This window comes from Schistocerca cancellata, chromosome 9 (genome assembly GCF_023864275.1).
Source record: "Schistocerca cancellata isolate TAMUIC-IGC-003103 chromosome 9, iqSchCanc2.1, whole genome shotgun sequence".
Classification (NCBI taxonomy): Eukaryota; Metazoa; Arthropoda; class Insecta; order Orthoptera; family Acrididae; genus Schistocerca; species Schistocerca cancellata.
The window spans coordinates 37,439,773-37,455,558 of record NC_064634.1 but is presented as its reverse complement, the minus strand read 5'-3'; the positions used below and the strand labels follow the sequence as shown (position 1 = coordinate 37,455,558).

General features: G+C 45.4%; 1 long non-coding RNA gene across 1 annotated transcript in view; it reads left to right on the top strand.

Moving 5' to 3' along the window:
* Positions 1–14,399, top strand: part of LOC126100890 (uncharacterized) — a 43,458-nt gene extending 29,059 nt beyond the window's left edge. Inside the window, exon 3 of the long non-coding RNA XR_007522226.1 lies at positions 14,175–14,399. This is a non-coding gene — a long non-coding RNA (uncharacterized LOC126100890). The remainder of the gene's footprint in view (positions 1–14,174) is intronic.
* Positions 14,400–15,786: the final 1,387 nt, after the last annotated feature.

Below are 15,786 nucleotides of genomic sequence, written 5' to 3'. Positions count from 1 at the left end.
ATGTTTAATAACTAAATTGTGGACCAGGTTTCGTAATTTATGTCTTAAGATGCCATTACTGTTTATGCTTAAAGTTTTGACTTATATACGTTCTGTGTGCTTCACTAATATGGTGATATAATTTTTTTTTTTTCTTTATTGGCAGTTTTAAACCCGTACAAACAGGCAGGCTGTCAGCAGCATGGTACGCCGCTCTTCAGCCGTAGAGGAGATAAGAAAAAACAGAAAGAATACACAAATGCGACATAACGGTGGTTAATAAAAAGGAGACACAGAAAGACAAACACGGAGCCGTTCACACTCGACGATAATTCACTACAAACTGTTGTCACGACGCACGAACACTGAGGATGGCGATGGCACAGGTGAACGATGGAGTACGACGGCAACACTGAACACTAAACACGACGGCACACACGATACACTGATGGCGATGACCTCCGGCGCGCGAATGTTCACTCAGCGTGTACGAGTCCGGGGACCTGCCAAGAGTGGAGGTGAAGGAGGAGGAAGGGGAGATGGGAGAGGGGAGAGCAGAGATGCCATGGGCAAAGGAGAGAGGGGGAGGGAGGAAGGGGGAGGGGAAGCCCGGAGGAGAGGGTAGGAGGGAGGGGGGAAAGGAAAGAGAAGGGAAGGGAAAGGGGGGGAGGGAGGGTGCCTAAAGGAAAGGCCACAGGAGGTTGGGGGGGGAGGATCAAAGTTGATAGGAGGGGTATATGCAGGGGAGGAGGACATCGTCAGGGAGGGGGAGCTGGCGGAAGCCACCTTGGGAGAGGGTAAGGAGGGTGGAGAGATGGAGACCAGGTGGGATGTGGGAATACAGGCGCGGCAGCGGGCGGGGGTGGGAGAGGATCGGGGACACGAGCGGGTGAGGAGGATCAAGTTTACGGGAGGTGTACAGGATCTGTATCCTTTCAAGGAAAAGGAGGAGGTGGGGGAAGGGGATGAGATCATACAGGATCCGCGTGGGGGAGGGGAGACGGATGCGATAGGCAAGGCGGAGAGCATGGCGTTCAAGGATTTGGAGGGATTTATAAAAGGTAGGGGGCGCGGAGATCCAGGCGGGATGGGCGTAACAAAGTATAGGGCGGATGAGGGATTTATAGGTGTGGAGGATTGTGGAGGCGTCCAAACCCCACGTACGGCCAGAAAGGAGCTTGAGGAGACGGAGGCGGGAACGTGCCTTGGCTTGGATTGTCCGGAGATGGGGGGTCCAGGAGAGGCGACGGTCGAGGGTGACGCCAAGGTACTGAAGGGTGGGAGTGAGGGCGATAGGACGGCCATAGACGGTGAGATAGAAATCAAGGAGGCGGAAGGAAGGGGTGGTTTTGCCTACAATGATCGCCTGGGTTTTGGAGGGATTGACCTTAAGCAACCACTGGTTGCACCAAGCAGTGAAGCGGTCAAGATGGGATTGGAGAAGGCGTTGGGAGCGTTGCAGGGTGGGGGCAAGGGCAAGGAAGGCAGTGTCATCGGCAAACTGGAGAAGGTGGACGGGGGGTGACGGCGGCGGCATGTCCGCCGTGTACAAAAGGTACAGAAGGGGGGAGAGGACGGAGCCTTGGGGCACACCGGCGGAGGGGAAAAAGGTGTAGGAATCTGCGTTATGGATGGTGACATAGGAAGGACGGCGGGAGAGAAAGGAGCCGATCAGACGGACGTAGTTAATGGGAAGGGCAAAGGTTTGGAGCTTGAAGAGGAGACCGGAATGCCAGACGCGGTCATAAGCGCGTTCGAGGTCAAGGGAGAGGAAGATTGCGGAGCGACGGGAATTAAGCTGTTCGGAAAGGAGATGAGTGAGGTGAAGGAGAAGATCGTCAGAAGAGAAGGACGGCCGAAAGCCACACTGGGTGACGGGAAGGAGGCGGTGCTGGCGGAGATGCTGGTGGATGCGGCGGGTGAGGATAGATTCCAGGTCCTTGCTGAAGACCGAGGTAAGGCTGATAGGACGGTAAGAGGAGACGGCGGACGGCGGTTTGCCAGGCTTAAGGAACATGAGGATACGGGAGGTTTTCCACAGGTCGGGGTAGTAACCGGTGGACAGGACTACATTGTAGAGCCTGGCCAGGGTGGAGAGGAAAGAGACAGGAGCTTCACGAAGGTGACGGTAGGGTGATATAATTTTATTTTGGCTGTATATGCCACTGCATGTAACTCATGGCGTATGCTCCACCTGCCTTTTTGATGTATGTTTCTACGTTACTATTTCTAAGGCTCCCACATTGTTATAATGGGAATGTTAAACGCTTTCATTTTATTCACTGTCACTCCATCTAAATACGCAACTAATATTTATATTGTACATGTTGCTTCAGTACGCCAATCGGCACATAGTACGCGACCTGAGCGCCACCTGTCCTGGCCGCATTGCTACCACGCAGGCCGATTTTACTCAGTTGCTTATACGCTCTCCGACTTCCATGTACTTAATTTTATTAATCTGACGAACCCTACTCTTAGGGCTATATTGTATTTGAACTAATGGAGCTATGGAGATGTTTGTAAAAATTGCAACGACGTATCATGCCATGTTAATGTAATACTGTAAGTACAAGAAATTTATCTCATATTTTGTAACACAAGATCCTCCTAATATATGTTAAACTCTAAACTTGACCTATGTGTATACCTTTAATACAAAACATGATGTTCATTTTCCTCAGGCCGTCTTGTGAAGAAGATAGGTTGAAACCTAGGTAAAGATTACTTTATCCTTTGCAACTGGTCGGCTGTTTTTCATCTTATTCCCAAAGGCTCCGTTCCACTTGAGGCCCTCCGCCGGCGATTTCTCTTCCTTCTTAATAAGTCTGAGGGCTCAGAAATAGTCTACACGGATGGATCAATGGTCGACGGTCTTGTTGGCTTCGCTTGTGCTCAAACTGGTAATACTGAACACCGCTCCTTGTCGGATGGCTGCAGTGTTTTTACTGCAGAGTTGGTAGCTATCCTTAGCGCTCTTGAGCATTTTCGCTCCTACGCCGGTGAGTCCTCCGTCATCTGTAGTGACTTCTTAAGCAGCCTACAAGCTCTCGAGCAGTGCTTCCCTTGACATTCTTTGGTAATAACTATCCAGGAGTCTGCCCTTGGGAACAACGGACGTTCAGTGATCGTCATTTGGACCTCAGGACATGTCGGAATACCAGGCAATGAACTTGCTGATATCCTGGCCAAACAGGCTACCGGTAAACCAACTCTGGAGATCAGCCTGCTGGAGACCTCCGATCAATCTTCCGCCGCAAAGTTTTCGCGATCTGGGATACTGAATGGCGCACCATCAGTACCCCAAATAAACTCCGTGTTATCAAGGAGACAATGTATGTGTGGCAGTCATCCATGCGAACCGCTCGCAGGGACTCTGTTGTCCTTTGGCGGTTCTGCATCCGCCATTCTTGGCTAACACATTGTCACTTCCGTCGCTAGGACCCACCTCGGCGCCACTGTGACTCCCCTATGGTTGTCGTCCACATCTTGTTGGACTGCCCCATTTTAGCCATTCTGCGGCGGACTTTTAACCTTTCCAGCACGCTACCTACGGTGTTCGGCGACAATGCCTCCACGGCCGATTTAGTCATCATCATCATCATAATCATCATTATTTAAGACTGATTATGCCTTTCAGCGTTCAGTCTGGAGCATAGCCCCCCTTATACAGTTCCTCCATGATCCCCTATTCAGTGCTAACATTGGTGCCTCTTCTGATGTTAAACCTATTACTTCAAAATCATTCTTAACCGAATCCAGGTACCTCCTCCTCGGTCTGCCCCACTCCTCCTACCCTCTACTGCTGAATCCATGAGTCTCTTGGGTAACCTTGCTTCTCCCATGCGTGTAACATGACCCCACCATCTAAGCCTGTTCGCCCTGACTGCTACATCTATAGAGTTCATTCCCAGTTTTTCTTTGATTTCCTCATTGTGCACACCCTCCTGCCATTGTTCCCATCTACTAGTACCTGCAATCATCCTAGCTACTTTCATATCCGTAACCTCAACCTTGTTGATAAGGTAACCTGAATCCACCCAGCTTTCGCTCCCATACAACAAAGTTGGTCGAAAGATTGAACGGTGCACAGGTAACTTAGTCTTGGTACTGACTTCCTTCTTGCAGAAGAGAGTATATCGTAGCTGAGCGCTCACTGCATTAGCTTTGCTACACCTCGCTTCCAGTTCTTTCACTATGTTGCCATCCTGTGAGAATATGCATCCTAAGTACTTGAAACCGTCCACCTGTTCTAACTTTGTTCCTCCTGTTTGGCACTCAATCCGTTTATATTTCTTTCCCACTGATATTACTTTCGTTTTGGAGATGCTAATCTTCATACCATAGTCCTTACATTTCTGATCTAGCTCTGAAATATTACTTTGCAAACTTTCAATCGAATCTGCCATCACAACTAAGTCATCCGCATATGCAAGACTGCTTATTTTGTGTTCACATATCTTAATCTCACCCAGCCAGTCTATTGTTTCAACATATGATCCATAAATAATATGAACAACAGTGGAGACAGGTTGCAGCCTTGTCTTACCCCTGAAACTACTCTGAACCATGAACTCAATTTACCGTCAACTCTAACTGCTGCCTGACTATCCATGTAAAGACCTTTAATTGCTTGCAAAAGTTTGCCTCCTATTCCATAATCTTGTAGAACAGACAATAACTTCCTCCTAGGACCCTGGTCATATGCCTTTTCTAGATCTACACTCCTGGAAATTGAAATAAGAACACCGTGAATTCATTGTCCCAGGAAGGGGAAACTTTATTGACACATTCCTGGGGTAAGATACATCACATGATCACACTGACAGAACCACAGGCACATAGACACAGGCAACAGAGCATGCACAATGTCGGCACTAGTACAGTGTATATCCACCTTTCGCAGCAATGCAGGCTGCTATTCTCCCATGGAGACGATCGTAGAGATGCTGGATGTAGTCCTGTGGAACGACTTGCCATGCCATTTCCACCTGGCGCCTCAGTTGGACCAGCGTTCGTGCTGGTCGTGCAGACCGCGTGAGATGACGCTTCATCCAGTCCCAAACATGCTCAATGGGGGACAGATCCGGAGATCTTGCTGGCCAGGGTAGTTGACTTACACCTTCTAGAGCACGTTGGGTGGCACGGGATACATGCGGACGTGCATTGTCCTGTTGGAACAGCAAGTTCCCTTGCCGGTCTAGGAATGGTACAACGATGGGTTCGATGACGGTTTGGATGTACCGTGCACTATTCAGTGTCCCCTCGACGATCACCAGTGGTGTACGGCCAGTGTAGGAGATCGCTCCCCACACCATGATGCCGGGTGTTGGCCCTGTGTGCCTCGGTCGTATGCAGTCCTGATTGTGGCGCTCACCTGCACGGCGCCAAACACGCATACGACCATCATTGGCACCAAGGCAGAAGCGACTCTCATCGCTGAAGACGACACGTCTCCAATCGTCCCTCCATTCACGCCTGTCGCGACACCACTGGAGGCGGGCTGCACGATGTTGGGGCGTGAGCGGAAGACGGCCTAACGGTGTGCGGGACCGTAGCCCAGCTTCATGGAGACGGTTGTGAATGGTCCTCGCCAATACCCCAGGAGCAACAGTGTCCCTAATTTGCTGGGAAGTGGCGGTGCGGTCCCCTACGGCACTGCGTGGGATCCTACGGTCTTGGCGTGCATCCGTGCGTCGCTGCGGTCCGGTCCCAGGTCGACGGGCACGTGCACCTTCCGCCGACCACTGGCGAGAACATCGATGTACTGTGGAGACCTCACGCCCCACGTGTTGAGCAATTCGGCGGTACGTCCACCCGGCCTCCCGCATGCCCACTATACGCCCTCGCTCAAAGTCCGTCAACTGCACATACGGTTCACGTCCACGCTGTCGCGGCATGCTACCAGTGTTAAAGACTGCGATGGAGCTCCGTATGCCACGGCAAACTGTCTGACACTGACGGCGGCGGTGCACAAATGCTGCGCAGCTAGCGCCATTCGACGGCCAACACCGCGGTTCCTGGTGTGTCCGCTGTGCCGTGCGTGTGATCATTGCTTGTACAGCCCTCTCGCAGTGTCCGGAGCAAGTACGGTGGGTCTGACACACCGGTGTCAATGTGTTCTTTTTTCCATTTCCAGGAGTGTATAAAGCATAGGTACAATGCCCTGTTCCACTCATAACACTTCTCCATTATTTGCCGTAAGCTAAAGATCTGGTCTTGATAACCTCTAAGAGGCCTAAACCCACACTGATTTTCATCCAATTGGTCCTCAACTAATACTCGCACTTTCCTTTCAACAATACCTGAGAACATTTTACCCACAACGCTGATTAAAGAGATACCTCTGTAGTTGTTACAATCTTTTCTGTTTCCATGTTTAAAGATTGGTGTGATTACTGCTTTTGTCCAGTCTGATGGAACCTGTGCCGACTCCCAGGTCATTTCAGTTATCCTGTGTAGCCATTTAAGACCTGACATTCCACTGTATTTGATGAGTTCCGACTTAATTTCATCCACCCCAGCCGCTTTATTGCACTGCAGTCTATTGACCATTTTTTCCACTTCCTCAAATGTGATCCTATTTCTATCATCATTCCTATCCCATTCTACCTCAAAATCTGAAACATTACTGATCGCATTTTCACCTACATTGAGCAACTCTTCAAAATATTCCCTCCATCTGCCCAAGGCATCCACAGGATTGACCAGCAGTTTTCCTGACCTGTCCAAAATACTTGTCATTTCCTTCTTACCTCCCTTTCGAAGACTGCTAATTACACTCCAGAATGGTTTTCCAGCAGCTTGACCCATAGTCTCCAACCTGTTTCCAAAGTCTTCCCACGATTTCTTCTTGGATGCTGCAATTATCTGTTTGGCTTTGTTTCTTTCTTCAACATAACTTTCTCTGTCTACCTGGGTTCTGGTATGTAGCCATTTTTGATACGCCTTCTTTTTCCTTTTACAGGCTGCCTTGACTGTATCATTCCACCAAGCTGTTTGCTTCATCCTACTTTTACACACTACTGTTCCAAGACATTCTTTAGCTACTTCTAGTACTGTGTCCCTGTACCTTGTCCATTCCTTTTCCAATGACTGTAATTGACTACATTCAACTAACTGGTACCTTTATGAGATCGCTGTTATGTACTTGTGCCTGATTTCCTTATCCTGAAGTTTCTCCACTCTTATCCTCCTACATATGAACCTGACCTCCTGCACTTTCGGCCTCACAATCCCAATTTCACTGCAGATTAAATAATGATCAGTGTCATCAAAGAATCCCCTGAATACACGTGTGTCCCTCACTGCCTTCCTGAATTCCTGATCTGTTATTATATAGTCAATGACAGATCTGGTTCCCCTGCCTTCCCAAGTATACCGGTGAATGTTCTTATGTTTAAAAAAGGAGTTTGTGATTACTAAGCCCATACTGGCACAGAAATCCAAGAGTTGTTTCCCGTTCCTGTTGGCCTCTATATCCTCTCCAAATTTACCCATAACCTTTTCATACACTTCTGTTCGATTTCCAATCCTGGCGTTAAAATCACCCATGAGCAGAACACTGTCCTTGTCCGTTACTCTAACAACTACTTCACTGAGTGCCTCATAAAAACTATCCGTCTTATCTTGATCTGTCCCTTCACAATGCGAATATACTGACACAATCCTAATTTTCTTGCTAGACACTGTCAAATCTATCCACATCAGTCGTTCGTTTACATACCTTATTGCAACTACGCTGGGTTCCATTTATTTCCTGATGTAAAGCCCTACACCCCATTGTGCTATTCCTGCTTTGACCCCTGACAGGTAGACCTTGTATTCTCCCACTTCCTCTTCTTTCTCACCCCTTACCCGAATGTCACTAACAGCTAAAACGTCCAGCCCCATCTTACTTGCAGCCTCTGCCGGCTCTACCTTCTTCCCAGAGTAGCCCCCATTGATATTAATAGCTCCCCATCTCATTACCATTTGTTTTCCAAGCCGTATCTTAGGAGTCCCTGGTTTGTCAGTTAGAGGTGGGACTCCGTCACCTCCAAAGGTCTGAGGCATTTTGCTCTGATTGTTGCCAGCATCATATTTAAAGTACCAGGGAAGCAGGTTGCTAGCCTTACTTGCCCCGAGTCCTATTGGGTTTTACCCCTAACGGCTGAGGGACTAACCGGTGGATTTGGTAGTCTTTGCCGTATGAGCACAAAGGTGACCACGACTCAGAATATGTCCGAGATGCCCAGCCTTATTCGAAAGTAACTGGTATCCCGACTGTCGGGACCACTTACTTGCCCGTGGTTCATGAACTAGGACATGACTACAGAAACCCACACCATGAACCACTTTAGTTTAACGTTTTATTCGTGAGGGGGATTTTTATCGTACAATCTGAGGTTGGTAGTCTTGCCTTCTCTCCTAGGTCTCTACCCTAACGCCCTTTTACCTCTTCGTTGCTCTTTCTTTGATTTCGTTTGCCTTGGTGTTCAGCTTTTCGCTACGTGTGTTCTTCCCGCCTTGTCCTTTAGGCTGGCGATTTTAGTACGTCGCAGAGTGCCTCGCTTATTCTTTTTTTGTCCTTGCGGTCAGCCAGCCCAGACCATCTGCTATGTGATTTTATTACCTTTCTCTACCTTTTTTTTAGTGTCCGTTTTCCCTTTGCTTCGTGTCTTTCGGTGTGGTTCCCCGTTACTTTTACGTCCTTTTGCTATCCCCAAATCCTTTGTTTCTAATAGTTTTCCCTTGAGACTTGTTTGCTTGAGGAAAATGGGAGTGGTGACCATGTAGTTTGGTCGCTTTATACCCCAAACCCACTAACCAACCAACACCATTGCTACTATCTATATACGCAACATATTTCACTGACAGTATTAACATACGCCGTTCATTGTTCCCCCACAAATAATTCATTGTACTACTCATAGTTGGAACGTAATGACTTCATAAACACTGAGATGCGTGAAAAATTGCCGCATCATCCATGAAGTTTTAATACATCATTTTCTTCTTTACTTCCTATAACACTCGTACAGTCGAGATAAATTAAGGAAATCGCTGACATCTGGCAGCGCTTTTGACAGCTTTCAACTGCGAAATGCAAATGACTATAGGCGAAAATGATAGCTGCCAATACAACTACGAAGAAGCATTTCCATAGATACGTTTGCAAAATTGCATTGTAGACACATGAAGCAGGTGCGCCCAACGTACAGAAACTGTCCGGGATAATGTTTCGTAATTTGGATACTGTTCCATAATTTCGAATGTGTTTTCACGAATACTTCCAATCCATATGTGGCATACATCAAACCAGTGCTTAACAGTATTACCACCTGAGCCCCCATCTGACTCTGTTACTCGCTCCTGTGAACGGGAACGCGTTATGCAGATCTTGGTTACTCTTGCGTCCATCTAGAAAAGATCACCTGAAGATGCCTAAATAAGGCGAAACACATCGTTGAAAAATAAAAACTATAATTGCAAACAAGACTGTTTTTAACCAATACTTTGGAATGGTGTTTTTCTCGATACTTTACTACAGACACAGTTCATTCTTTGTTTTCATGTCTAATAGCAAACTGGAAAAATGAATACTCGGGCAGTGCCGAGTTCGTCAGCTAGTATCGTATAAACGAAACCAGTCATTTGCAAGGAAAGCATTTATCGAAAAGAAGAGTTTGTGAACTTCGAATCTAGAGTTAAATCGTGGATTTCACCGAAAGAATTTTTTTCCAGTCGAGCCTTTTGCAGAAGTGAAACGTAAACGATAAACGGTTAAGACAAGGAGAATACAATTTTTTTTAAATATGATGCTACAGAAAAATGCTGAAGATTAGATGGCTAGAGAGATTACAATGAGGAGATACTGACCGAATTGGGGAAAATAATTTGTAGCATAAATTGACGAAAAAAGGCATCGGTTGATAGTCACATATCCTAAGACGTCAACGGTTGGACGATTTGATAATGGAAAAAAAGCTGGGGGAGGGAGGGAGATAAAAAATTGTACAGGAGCACAAAAGGCTGGAATACAGTTCACAGGTTCAAACGGATGTAGGTTACTGGAGGTATGTAGAGACGAAGACACCCTCACAAGATAGACCAGCGTGCAGAACTGCCGCACGTCAGACTTCGGGCTGAAGTCGACAACAGCGACGGCGTATGACAAAACCAGTCGGTGTATGCCTCTCACTTGTTCACTCTTCACAGCCAGTTAAGATTAACAGCTTAACATACACACACACACACACACACACACACACACACACACACAAAAGTCAACACGATGCGCATGTGGCGACTGAGAAAGAACTACTACTGTTTGGCGTCTGGCCCTGCCACCGGATTCGCTGGAGTGACAATCACAAGGTCTGGGACAAATTTGAAATCTACATCTACATGGACAGTCTGCAAATCACATTTAAGTGCCAGGCAGACGGTTCATCGAACCACCTTCACAATTCTCTATTATTCCAATCTCGTATAGCGTGAAGAAAGAACGAACATCTATATCTTTCCGTACGAGCTCTGATTTCCGTTACTTTATCGTTGTGATCGTTTCTCCCTATGTAGGTCAAAAACATATTTCTGCATTCGGAGGAGAAAGTTGGTGATTAGAATTTCGTGAAAAGATTCCGTCGCAACGAAAAACGCCTTTCTTTTAATGATGTCCATCCCAGATTCTGTATCATTCCTATGACACTCTCTCCCATATTTCGCGATAATAGAAAACGTGCTGCCCTTCTTTGAACTTTTTCGATGTACTCCGTCAGACCTATCTTGTAAAGATCCCACACCGCGCAGCAATATTCTAAAAGAGGACGGCAGTTTCCTTGGTAGATCTCTTACATGTTCTAAGTGTCCTGCCAATAAAACGCAGTCTTTGGTTAGGTTTCCCCACAACATTTTCCATGTGTTCCTTCCAATTTTAGTTGTTCGCAATTTAATACCTAGGTATTTAGTTGAATTTACGGCTTTTAGATTAGACTGATTTATCGTGTAACAGAAGTTTAACGAATTTCTTTTAGCATTCTTGTGGATGACCTCACCCTTTTCGTTACTTAGGGTCAACTGCCACTTTACGTACCATTCAGATATCCTCTATAAATCGTTTTGCAATTTCTTTTTGATCTTCTGATGACTTTATTAGTCGAAAAACGACAGCATCTGCAAAAGACCTAAGACGGCTACTCAGATTGTCTACCAAATCGTTTAATTAGACATGGAACAGAAAAGGGCCTATAACACTACCTTGGGGAACGCCAGAAATCACTGCTGTTTTACTCCATGACTTTCCGTTAATTACTACGAACTATGACCTCTCTGACAGGAAATCACACATCCAGTCACATAACTGAGACGATATTCCATAAGCACGCAATTTCACTACAAGTCGCTTGGGCGGTACGGTGTCAAAAGCCTTCCGGAAATCCAGGAATACGGAATCGATCTGAAATCCCTTGTCAATAGCAGTCAATACTTCATGTCAATAGTGAGCTAGTTGTGTTTCACAAGAACGATGTTTTCTAAACCCAAGATGACTGTGTGTCAATAGCCCGTTTTCTTCGAGGTAGTTCATAAATATAGAGAGGTCTTGATCGCACAATTCTTTATTAAATGTTCGGCGTTTCAATATTTCGTCATCAGACTCAATCTTTGGAATGAAATGTAGAAAACATTAATGACAGAGAATATTCTTAAATGTGCGTCTAAGTACGAGTATTCCAATATACAGAAATTTCAAATAGTACCGTACTTACATAAAAACCAAACTTTAGTACAAAACTCACTAAAGTGAGCACATTGACAGAATACAATACATATCTCGTGTAGGCATATTTGGGAGTTCGTCGTCTATTCGAATAGAACGAGTGCCAAGCTAAATGCGGCGATTGAACTATCAAAGAGGTAAACGAAGGCCAGTAGGTGACGCTAGAATTGACCATGGAAAGCAACTCAGAGAGAAACTTTGCAAACTTATATACACTACGACTAAGTACATGTCAGCACCACGTGAACAAATTTGACAAAAACATTTATGCTACTTTTACGGAGGAGATGCTAATACCAAGTGCGTCATAGGTAACGTCGTAAAGAACGTTACAGAGGTAGTCTATAGTCATTACTCAAAACAGAACAGAACTGCAACCAATAACAATATAAGTAATGAGTAAAACATACGTGTGAAGGATAAGTTGACAACCATCACAAAATAAAATGTACGCAAGTATCACTTTCTTTTAATCTCTAACTTAGTGATATATCGTGTAACTGTCCAGCTGTTATCTGTTTACAGCCACCACTAAAAGAAGTATTACGTGAGTATGACCAACTGTAATCATTTACAGTAGTGGAAAAAACAATGGATGACATACGATATAACCATTTAAGTAAGTCTAGATGCGTGCCAAAAATGAGAAATAAAATATTACAATTTTTCTTTATTTTATATTAACAACGGAAAGGTATAATATCGAAAATTTATAACCACTCTATTGAAGCAGATGCATGAGGACATCCAAAAACGTCCTAGCATATTGTGGTTAAGGATGTGAAGTTAGGAACATTGGATGACCAAAAAAAACTGATGCCTAGGCAATCGTAAGCCTGAATTAGCGGTCTTACTATTTCGTACCCAATTGTTTCCTTTCGGACTTACACGGAATGCATCGCGAACATGTATAACAGTTCGGCATTGTAGAGCCATGCACAGTGAAGAGGCAAAGAAATTGACAGACCTGCCTAATATGGTGTAGGGCCCTCGCGAGCACGTAGAAGTGCTGGAAGATGACGTGGCATGGAGGATTTGACGCCATGAATCCTGCAGGGCTGTCCATAAATCCGTAAGAGTACGGGGGGACGGGAATGGAGATCTCTTGTGAACAGTACGTTGCAAGACATCCCAGATATGCAGAATAACGTTCGTGTCTGGGAACTTTGATGGACAGTGGCCGTGTTTAAACTCATAAGAGTGTCCCTGGAGCCACTCTGTAGCAATTATGGGCGTGTGGGGTGTCGCATTGTCCTAATGAAATTGTCCAAGTCCGTCTGAACGCACAAGGGACATGAATGGATGCATGTGATCAGACAGGATCTTACATACGTGTCACCTATAGGAGGCGTACCTAGAAGTATCAGGGGTCCCACATCACTCCTGCAGCCCACGCCCCACACCATTACAGAGCCTCTGCCAGCTTGAACAGTACACTGCTGACATGCAGGGTGCATGGATTCATGAGGTCGTCTTATACCCGTACACTCCATACAATCTGAAACGAGACTCGTCCGACCAGGCAACGTGTTTCCTGTCATCAACAGTCCAGGCGCTACAGTCTGGAACCGCGCGACCGCTACGGTCGCAGTTTCGAATCCTGCCTCAGGCATGGATGTTTGTGATGTCCTTAGGTTAGTTAGGTTTAAGTAGTTCTAAGTTCTAGAGGACTGATGACCACACAGTTAAGTCCCATAGTGCTCAGAGCCATTTGAACCATCAACAGTCCAATGTCGGTGTCGACGGGGCCAGACGAGGCAAAAAGCTTTGTGTCGTGCAGTCATCAAGGGTAAAGGAGTGGGCCTTCGGCTGCAAAACCCCATGTCGATGGTGTTTCTTCGAACGGTTCGCACGCTGACACTTGTTGATTGCCCAGCACTGGAATGCGCAGCAATTTGCGCAAGTGTTGCACTTCTGTCACGTTGAACGATTCTCTTCAGTTGTCGCTGGACCCGTTCTAGCAGGATTTTTTCCCGGCCGCAGCAACGTCGGAGATTCGATATTTTGCCGAATTCTTGATATTAACGGTACACTCGTGAAATGGTCGTACGGGAAAATCGCCACTTCGTCGCTACCTCGGAGATGTTGTGTCCCATCGCTCGTGCGCCGACTATAACACCACGTTCAAACTCGCTTAAATCTTGGTAACCTGCGATTTTAGCAGCAGTAATCTATCTAAAAACTGCGCCTTATTCTGCCCGTTTACATATCTCTGTATTTGAATAACCATGCCTGTACCAGGTTCTTTGTCACTTCGGTGTGTACAAAATGAGCTCGTTGGATTGATAGCAAAACCCAAACTTTCATCTTTCGTAAAATTAAGCACAATGGTCGCCTGCCTCTACCATTGAAGTATTTTTACATCAAGTAATGGAAACCACAAGGTCATTTTACACACTTTACAATGACGCTGGCACATCTTGCTTTGTTTCAGCGGAAAACTGCACAGCCGGCGACTTCTTTATGAAGAGGTGTGAGTACTGCATCTGTCTTGGAGGCGGGCAGGCGGCCTGCACCAAAATCTACTGCGGAGACCCCGGCGGCGCGCAGCCGCTCACGTGACCATAAGAGGCCGGGCACGTGACTCCCGGGGAATGCCCCAGGCCTCACCCGCTCATCATCAAAGCCTTACGTGATACGGATTACACTGGATAAAGTATTCCTAAATCTTCCATCGTGGAATGTCACTAATAGTAACGAAATAAAAGCAATATCCCACAATCTGTCTTACACTTGAAACCTTCCCGTCTCCTCTATATCTCTTTTGTTACGCAACCTTCCCTTCTACAGTAACCTATGAAACCATCCCTTAGGATTTCTATCTCTTGCTTAATAATAACAAATGAAATCTTCCCTTCGAAATTAATTCTCTTTCTCAATCTTCGCATACAAATTTAAATGCTGCTTATTAAAAGTGATAGTCTGATTATTTCGACGAAACACAGAATGTGTCGTCGTCGTGGCCCTCAGTCGTTACCTGGAATAACCCAAAACTGTTCCTTACCTTTTTTACTGTTACTGGATCGCCATCTGACTGCTATATCGAACTGCGACATGAATATACTTACTCTGTTTTACTATACTCTATTAGCTGCTGGTGGGCTGTCATAATAAGTGGCTGTATTTATTAGCAAAGCTGACGTTATTCTTTAATAGCAAAGCTGACTTTATCCTTTAATTAATTTGACTGAAGTTACGTAATTCATAGTTAAACTTTTTCTTGCCAACAATAAAATTTTGCAAAATTTTACGTTGATGGTTTTTGGGATGGGTTATAATCAGTAATGCAATATTGCTGGCAAAAATTATTTATATTCTGAATGAAATGATTTTACAAACGTTCAAATGGGACTTACTTTTTACAATAATCTTACAACTAGCATTGCGCAAACATCCCTTCAGTTTCTCAAAAAAATAATTCAATAATATTAGTTCTCTTATGATAACAAATAGTTAGCTGATGTCTCTGTACATACGTTTATAATCTCTTGTAAATCCCAGCTGGTGGCTGGCAGGCACACCGCTCCTCTCAACCTCTCGCTTCAGACCTGCTACCGACTCGCTTCACATCTCGCTCACTGCTGACTGCCTACGAACGCTAAAATGTCGTCTCTCCTGCCAACAATGCTTTCTGGCGCAGACAATCCCTGCTACCTTTACAAAATGTATCAATGCGCGGTCTTTCCCGCTCTTTTCTTAAAAATGTATCCATACGCGGTCTCTCCCGCCCTTTTTAAAATTATATCAATGTGCGGTCTCTCCTTCCCACAATAGTTTGGTGCAGACATTCCCTGCTACCACAATCATTTCCAACATCACAACTATTAATTATTCTTACTTAATCCTATTAATAAAATACAAACATTCATAAATTGCGGTTTGGCAATAGAAATATACACGTCTTACACACTCTTACTATGGAAAGAGTTTAGTAGCGCAAAAAGAATAATCAGCCACAACTTAGATCCTTACGTCATATTTTGAAATAAAGAAAATTCTGGATTTCGAAAAACTAAAATTTTCCTACTAAGGCATGTAACAATCCG